The following is a 9,275-nucleotide window of genomic DNA, read 5'->3' as shown; positions in this document are numbered from 1 at the left end:
TGAAGTGTCAATTAAGACTGGGTTCGAATTGGTTGAAAAGGAATTCAAACCGAAGCCAGAATTCAAAGATGGAAAGCTGCTGCAAGAATCCTATTGATTTGTACTGCTAATCAGACGAATGATGTCATGCGTCTTTTTACAATTCGAAGCGAAAAGCTTTGTGTTTGATAGTTTGTTTGACTGATTGTTTACTGTGCACACTTGCAGTTCGGGACTCCCACGCAGGTCGTCTCCGCCTCGTCGCTCCTCTGTGCACCTCCTCCTCCTCCTCCTCCTCCTCCTCCTCCAAGTGTTTCCCTGCGAGTGGAGTGGAGGCGAAACTCTGCCGCAGTTTGGATCAGGACACGCAAGGAGTAGACACGGGCACTGGCACGTCGTGCAGAATTTCCGCGTGGAAGGACGCGCGACGCGGTTGTGTTTACGCGCAGTTTGGATACAAAGTTTGGAATCGAGCGTGTATCCCGCTGGGATATTTTCTCTCTTTTTTTTTTTTTGCCTTAGGACTCCGTCATAAAGAGTAAGTCACATCCCACGAACCATCACACATGTAGAGTCGCGAGTAGAAAGAAAACTCGATTAGATTGTATGAGAGGTCGTCTGGAACAAGGACAGGTTTATCTCTTCCAGTCACATATTTCTGAAGTGCTCAGGGACACCATTGAAACAATTTCATTTATTCATACATATACACGTATACATACATGCCTACACACATTCATACAAACATGTGAAAAAGTATTTCTGTGTTTTTGCACATTTATCACTCCCAATTGTTTCATTTCATCAAACCAATTTTAACATACACAGAGACAACCCAAGAATATATAAAATGCAGTCTCTAAATGATGTTAATTTCCTAAGGACGGAAAGCAATACAAAGCTCTGTCCCTAAGTGAAAAAGTAATTGCCCCCCTCAACATAATAGCGAGTTCTGCCACCTTTGGCAGCAGTAACTGAAATCAAACGTTTGAAATGGTTTCAACACTGCCATATTGGAGGGATTTCGAGCATGAACTGCCATTCAATATCACACCACAGCATCTCAATTGGTACTTTAGAGCGTTAATTTTTAAAACATTTTTTTAGCCCTGCTGGGGTGGACTTGTTAGATTTTTCGGATTGTTGTCCTGCTGCATATTCCAAGAGCGCTTAACTGGATGATCTCCCTCAGGATCTTCTGGTTAACATTAGAATGAATGTTTCCGAAAATCACAGCAAGTTGTCCTGGTCCTGAGGATGCAAAGCAGCCCCAGACCATCACACTGCTCCTACCATGCTTTACTGTTGGCATCACGTTCTTTTTATCAGATGTTGTGCCATTTTTATTGCAGATGTAACAGGCTCCAAAACTTCTATTTTTGACTCAACAGTCCACAGAATGTTTCTCCAAACGTCTTGAGTATCATCAGGTGGTTTAGGTCAAATGTGAGACGAAGCTTTGTGTCTTTTTGTGTCAGCTGTGTTTTTTGCCTGGGAAAGCTTCCATGGATGCCATTTTTAACCAGTGTCTTTCTTGTCGTGAACTCTGACCTTAACTGAGGCCAGAGAGGCCTGCAGTTCTTTGGATGGTTTTCGAGGTAGTTTTGTGACCTCCTGAATGAGTCGTCGTCCCACTCTTGAAGTCATCTCCGTTGGTCAACCACTCTTGGGAAAGTTTGCCACTCTTCCCAGTTTTCTCCATTTGTGAATAATGGCTCTGACAGTGGTTCGCTGGAGCCCCACTGCCTTAGAAATGGATTTGGCACATTTTACAGACTGACTAATTTAAATCTTTTTTTTCTGGAATTTATTTGCATCGTGGCATGATGCATCTGATGTTGAGATTTTGTAGCCCATTTCACTTTGTCTAACCTAGAGGTTGTGGGTTCAATCCCCGTCAATTGTGACCATGTCTAAGTATACTTGAGCAAGATACTCCCAGTTGCTCCTGATGGCATGTCATCAGTAGGATGTGTGATGAGCGTGTTTGTTGAAGTGTGTGAGTGGCTCTGCCTGTTTCCCGTGTGCTTTCTACATATTTTTCTTTTTGGGTTTGGCTACTTGACAACAAGGAAGAAACGTTGAAAATCAATCGGGCTCTTAGACATTCTCAACAATCGTTTGAAGTAAGCCGCATTGACAGGTGGCATGACAGTCGAGAGGTGACGGCGAACATGAACTAACTTGATTTTTTGGCTTCTGGGCTTGGAAAACATTCAAATGCAATTGGGCAATTGATTTGACGCAGAATACTAATCCTACAAAAAGTAAACAAGGCTGTGCGCAAAAACACTGATTGGACCACTGGGCTTCACTGAAAAAAAGCTTTTTTGAAGACAGTCAATTTTTATTTCATCAATGGGTTGCACAAAATAGTCATCTGGATGCAGATTAAAAAAAAAAATTCTTGGTGTACATTTCATTTCATTTATTACAAATATTGAATGTTTATCAGTGTTTTATGAAGAACATTTTGGGTTTGAAAATGTAATTGTAATTTTTTCATAAAACAAACCTTAACAACACAAAAGTCATATGCCGAATAAAAATTGTCCCCCAAAAAGTTAAGTGTGGGGAAAATTAATTTAGGACTGGCAAAGATTTGGCTTTCCTCCAACTTCTTTTCTTGGACATCCCTCAAAAAGCTGTTGGGTTTTCGGTCTGACGTCGAACAACAATAAACTGTCAAAACTACAAAAACAAAGACAATAAAATAAAATAGGATGCACCAAAGCGGTCGGGTTCTTGATCAGACACATCACAGTAAATCCTCAACACCACTAAAAGAGCGCCAAAAAAAAAAATCAGTGTGGTTAGTGGCATGTACACCAAAATTAGTTGGATTCGTAATTAAAAAAAAATAAATTAAAAAGTACACCATTCAAACCAATAATAAGGTTCTTCAGTTGCTATGCAGCAATAATGCCTTCTAAATATCACTGACCACAATTAAAAGGTTAAAATCAACGGACAGTGACAAAAATGCATCCTGAAAATTGCTTGAAAAGCCAACAAGGAACATGGGCTCAAAAAAAATCAAAGTAATGCCAAGAAGGAGACTCTCAACGAATGTGACTCCATTTCATCAAAACCAAAAGCCTTCTTGTTGTGACAAGGATGGCAGAAGAAGAAGAAGCAAAAGGCTGAAAAATGCAAAGAACGCTCACAGCCAGTCTGGCCGAGGCAGAGAGAGAGGAAAGCAAACATTCCTGACTCGCTGCCTCAGCAATTTAATTAAGTTTTTTATTTTGGAGGAGGGTGGGTGGTTGGTATTGGGGCAAGGAGAGGAAGATGCTGCGGGGGGCCAGCACCTCGAGGTGAACCCCCCCCACCAGCTTGCTCCTCAGCTTGGAGTGATCCTGAGGGTCATCCTGAAAGGGCTGCAGTCAAGCCAACGTGACAACTGAATGCGAGGAAAGCTCCCCAATCACCCACTTAATACGTCTAATCAAGGAAGTTAAGAGGTCCAAGGTGGAAAAGTATTCCCGAGGGCGGAAGTGTGCATGTGTGTGTGAGCCTTACATTTGCTTATGTAAGTGAAAGCGTTTCAGATTTTTTTTTTGTCAGAGCTTTTCAAAGGGCCTGGGCATCTCTCCAATAAAAGACAATTCGATACGTATCCCGATACTATTCAAGGACGGTACATTTGAAAGTAAGATTAAAGAAGAATAATTGAAGCTTTTGTCATGTTTATTACGAGGTAACAACATGTAAAAACTCTCCAAAGCGAAAATTATCCTCGTTAATTCAAGTAAAAAAAAAAAAATAACAGCAAGTCATCAGCAACAATTTTTTGATCGGGAAATCGGTCGGTTGAAGCGATTTTGAGACCAGATCATACTTGTGGTATCGATGCACTTTGATCTTTTCAACCAAGAAACGATTTTCCGATTTCAATTGGTTACCGTTACTCCCCTAGAGTCTCAGTGGTGTTTGTAACAGTCTAAGCGTGTAAAGATTGTTTACGACCTTTTCGGTAGTGTGTGAAAGCGAAAGCATTTTAGTAGTCAGTGTGAAAGTGTTTCAATTAGTGTGTAAATGAGCAAAAAAAAAATTGTAGTTTGTGAAATTTCATTTAAGTTTGAATGTGATCGTTTTATTCAGAACACAGCCACTTCCCTGTTATACGAGTGTGTGCACACTTGTGCAACATTATTTCAGTCTTTGGCATTTTTTTTCCCGTTGAGCTGCTATAAGTCACATTACAAACTTAAAACTTTGGCTATGTTGATCTCAATCTTGATCTCAAACTTATTTCAACGCCATATGATCTAAACGAAAAAAAAATGTCCTCGCTTTGACACTGCGGTAAACTCTGAATGTTTCAGTAAGCATCTTTTGTCAGATATGCCTCGAAATGAATAGGATTCTCTCTTTGATACGGGGCAACGAGAGTTCAGTGGCAAATGCAAGCCTGCAGGGGCCAAATGTATTCCCATCACAAATGTGGAATGTAGTAGAATCCGGCTAATTTCTTTTTGCCGTGTTTTCTTCTTGTATGTTACAAAGTACTGCACTCAACTCGACTTCCACTCTAACATATTGAGACAGTCAACTCATACATAACACATTTTCTATATTCCACGGGTTCCACTCGCTCGCAATGCTACCCGCGACCCCCCCCTCCCAAAAAAAAAACATTTCCTGCAAGCCGCTCATTTTCACCATATCTGGGTGATTTTTTTCTTTTTTTAAAAGATGTATTAATTTGCTGTGCTTTATGCTTGGAATGTTGAACCCCCAAGAGGCTCTTTAACGGTTTGGGCTCAAATATTGTGGCTTGCACAAATGCTTTATTTGGACAAGGCCGCGTTTAACAAAACATTATTATCATAACATCTTTTTTTTTTTTCTTATCTCGTAAAAGTTCTCGTAAAAAATACAACTTTACTCTAGTAGCTAGTGATACTGTACACAATTTTATTCTGGTAACATTTTAGATTCTTTCTTTTGAAAATACCAATTTTGGTCTAACATTGTATTTTTTAAAAAAATAATATTTCCCATTAATAAATCCTCGTAGCATTACTCCATCATTCCAATAAATGTACAATTATTTCTTTGGTCGAATTAATGTTCACGTAGTCTGCACAATCTTTTTCTCTATGCCTAATATGGTTTCAGGTTTCATTGACAACAGGCTAACGTTACACCTTTACAAGTCATCTTGACACCTGAGCAATTGTAGAAGCAAAACTACACGGATGAACCCGAGCCTCGGCACGCTCACCAGAGGGGAACTTCTTTTCCCTTAGAAGTCCAGCCCCCCAGGGAGGCTTTAGGGCTTGCTACTCCTTTTGTAAGCCATGAAGTGTGTCTCCAAGTACCTCCCCCCTCATCCCCTCGGCGTGTTGTATAAACACGGCGCTTCAGTAGGAAGGTAAAGAGCGTGACATTTGTAGAAAAAGCGCTCACCGTGAACATTCCGCAGCGGTACCAGGAGGCACCGGCATACAGAGGTGCAGATCTGAGCTCAAGTAACATTATTACGAGCAGATAGCAGTCTGAGACGATGTCAGCATTTTATCAGTGGTTCTCCAATTTTTTACACCACGTTCAAAAATTACTTTGCGTTGCGTCGGGTCATCGCCTTAAATCATCAAAAGGCAGAGATTTTATTCTTAAAAATTATATTTTCAATTATTGTCAGCTTCTCTTACAACAACATGCACACTTTAAGTATTTAATTATGTGATTCTTTCTCATACCACTAGAGGGAACCTGTTTACCACTACACTTTGAGATATTTGGACCTGTTGTGGTATATAAACTTCAAACTTTGTCCACCACCAACTTGCTTTCCTACCCGTTTTTGCTACCTTTCGAGCTACTGTACCGATAAGTGAACATACTGACGTACAAATATTTTTGCTAAGCTAATTGTCCATTGAGCCTGCTGCTTATCTACATACGTGCATAGGTTCTTGTGTACCTACTAACAGGCACACATCTACCTATGTCTACCTACCTAGCATCCAACCTACAAGCTAAACATGCCCATCAACCGAAACATCTACCTATCTAGCTATCAACTCACTACTGTGTATGTCAGAGGTGGGAGTACGTCACATATGTGCAAGAAGCAAATATGTCTCAAGTCGTAATCTTCAAGTATCAATCAAGTCTCAAAGTCAATTTGAGTTGCTGTCCAAAGAAAATGTCAAGTCATAACTTGATTCAAGCATATTGTAAGTTAATTCATAGAATCTTGCTCACACAGAACCTACAATGTGGTGATAATAAATGATTTCACCGATCATAACAAAAGTACAATAACTGTAAAAACTAGATTTTAGACATTTACGTCTCCAAAAATTAAACAATAGAGAAAAAGACTTAAATTATTTAAAAGAATGGATGTAATTTCTTATTTTTGCTAAAATTTTACTTTGACGACGTAAAATGGTGAAATAAGCAGAATGTTGTAATTAACGTATAATCATCAAATTTGAACATTTTTGGGGCAAATATATTGATGTGTGTAAAAAGATGAATGAAAACTTATAAGATCATTTGCGCACTTTATAGGTTTCAATTCATGAAGTTGACGTGCATTCGTTTTTGGGACCATGCCACATCAAATATGGCGGCCATGCCCTCCCCCAGAAAGGTGGAGTTGTTTTTAATGATCTAGTTTCAAGATTATACCCTCCATGACTTTATTGTCTTCTCAATTAAATGCATAACCAGCGTGAATTGTAGTTAATATTTGACCGGCGACAGGGGAGCTAAACTGTTGAGCTAACTTAGCTAGCTCAGCTTCACACTTAACACAGCAAGCTTACTTGCGTCTAACTGAAGAAAGTGAAAGTCGTACATTTTGTGTCTCTTATCTTTGAGTTACAAATCTTGCTTTTGTCTTTTTCCCGCTTTCATCTTAATGACAATTCTTGAATCCTACTGTATTCATCTTTCGTCAACCAGTCAGCCTCAGCCCTCGTCTGTGGCCGGAGCATGGTGACCATCGTTGCACACATGACACCAAAATTAATGACTTCTTTCAAAAATTAATGGCACACTATTAAAAAAAAAATAGACTTTCTAATGTTAACACCATAACCTGTTAAGTCACGGAGTTCAAATCAAAAATCAAGTTGAGTCTTAAGAATGCCAAGTCAAAGTCAAGTGGAGTCTTTAGGTTTTTGCCTAGCAAGTCACAATGCACAACTTAAGTCGACTGGAGTCCAACAAGTCATATGACTCAAGCCCCCCACCTCTGCTAAATGCACAGTACCTAATCTACCTTGCTGCATATTTCAGCAACAAGCTAGCTACTTAGATGTGCTATATCTACCTAGCTGCATTCCTCCCTGCTCCCTCACAAACCGACAAGCTTTCCGATTGCACCTACTTACCTCGCCATCTGCCCACCTACTTTTCAACCTTCACTGATGTTTCTGTTGCACTATCATGAGATTTAACCCACCCACATACCATGCGTACCTACCACCTGCCTACTCTAATGTTAGCTGTCTTGCCACCTCAAGGTTACCACAACATTCTTTCTGCATTCCCCCCAAGCGTGTGAACTTTACGTACGGCTCAATATTGTGAATTTCAGATTTTACAAGCTGTCCTGATAGATATGCGCAAAACTGGAGTTGCAGAACAGTTGCATGAAAAAAAAGAGTCACCAGGAAAACAAAAGCACAGAACCTCCCTCGCCTGAGGCAACGTTTGTTCAGTTATCCTGTAACCTCAGTTCAGACGGTAAGACACGCGTGTCCGTGTAACTTACAATGTTGTCATACAAGCCGCTCCTCTCATCACCTGTTGTGCCTTGGAGGTGTTCATGGGTCGCAACCTCGGCCTTTTCAGATGTTTCTAAGACAGGAGGCCAAGGGCTCTCAAACTATTTGCTGCCAGGGGAGAATTCACCCCCATCCGCAAGAATCTTAATGGCGACAAACATAACTACCACACGTACCCCCAAATGCCAAAAGTTGTCTTTTCTCGAAATTCAAATTGTTATGAAATCTACTCCAATTACACCCAATCTCATCTGATCTCGGAAGCGAAGGCAATGCTCAGACAAGGTTTTACTGTGGTCATGAGACAATGCTGGGGGACAAGATGGGCAAAAATGACTGGCTGTGATTGTTGAGGATGCCCGGCGAGATGCTTAAATAGTCAAAACATTTTCCATGGCAGTCACGCTGTGGATGAGCAACTGTAGTAAAATGGAGTGCACGTAGCCAAATTGACTCCTTTCTCACTCCGAGTTTGTGAATAACAGGATCTTTCTGCATGGTTTGGAACAAGAGCTGAATTAGTCAATTAGTTATTCATAGAAAACTAAAAATATCAAACATTTGCAAAGGATATATGTAACTGCTTGCAAATTATTTTGTGGAACCCCAAGCTACGACTTTGTTGAACTGCGTCATTGAGAAAAGCCCTTGAAAACATAACACTGATGCAACATCATGTGTAGAGAAGCATACGCACAATGTTGTCAATGTCGCACGTTTCGCTGCAGGCTGTCTGGGGATTAGGAGGTGAAAAGTCAGCGTTTGGAGAGGAGGGGGCGGGGGTCGTCTCGTGTAGTCCACATCAACGCATCACATGAAGAACTAAATGGAAAAGTAGACGACAGCATGTTTGACAGATAGATGAATCACATTCACATCATGCAGAAAAACCTTCAGAAAATATGAAAGATCGCGACATCGTCACAGCTGCTCTTCGGTAAGAGAAGTTTGGACTTATTTGTTATAAAAGCATCTGCTTCTTGTAGACGCGAGATGGTAAAATTCAAATTGCGAGCAGATAGTTGAACAGATCAAGTTGAGTGTTTGGGCGATAAAGCATTTTTACATGACAATGAGCTGGTAAAAAAAAAAAAGATTATTTATTTTTGACAATGTAGTCAAAACGATTTATTTTGACAGGTTTACGAAAGACGTGTATTACGGCTGCCACTATCAAATATTTTTCGTATCGATTATTCTATTGATTATTCCATCGATTAATATAAAAATTGGATAACATTTTATTTGCATTAGTGTATTACAAAAATAATACCAGTTACTGTTTTTAACAAATTTTCGATTGTTGTTTTGTATTGTTTAGGGATTAAAAAAAATTATAATGAAACAACAATTCAACATTATCACACATGATAGATTGACATACTCACCAATCCTTTTGAAACTGATTCAGTTTCTGATCCAGTCATTGTTTTCCAATGTCTAAACAGATGTTTGCCAATTCTTAATTTTGATTAAACACAAAAGGACATAATCTGTCTGCTTTCATGAAGGATTACAGAAATTTGAGGATAATTACTGTTGAGG

At 39.8% G+C, this 9,275-nt stretch overlaps 1 protein-coding gene across 1 annotated transcript in view; it reads left to right on the top strand.

Moving 5' to 3' along the window:
- The first annotated feature begins 319 nt into the window (after positions 1-319).
- LOC148332102 (vasorin-like) overlaps positions 320-9,275 on the top strand; it is a 23,875-nt gene continuing 14,919 nt past the window's right edge. Inside the window, exon 1 of the mRNA XM_088303700.1 lies at positions 320-517. The gene's annotated coding sequence lies outside the window, so the exon portion shown is untranslated. The remainder of the gene's footprint in view (positions 518-9,275) is intronic.

The sequence above is a fragment of the Idiotropiscis lumnitzeri genome, chromosome 8 (assembly GCF_059441095.1).
Source record: "Idiotropiscis lumnitzeri isolate Australia: NSW breed Sydney's pygmy pipehorse chromosome 8, RoL_Ilum_1.0, whole genome shotgun sequence".
NCBI lineage: Eukaryota > Metazoa > Chordata > Actinopteri > Syngnathiformes > Syngnathidae > Idiotropiscis > Idiotropiscis lumnitzeri.
This window is presented reverse-complemented; position numbering and strand designations above follow the sequence as displayed.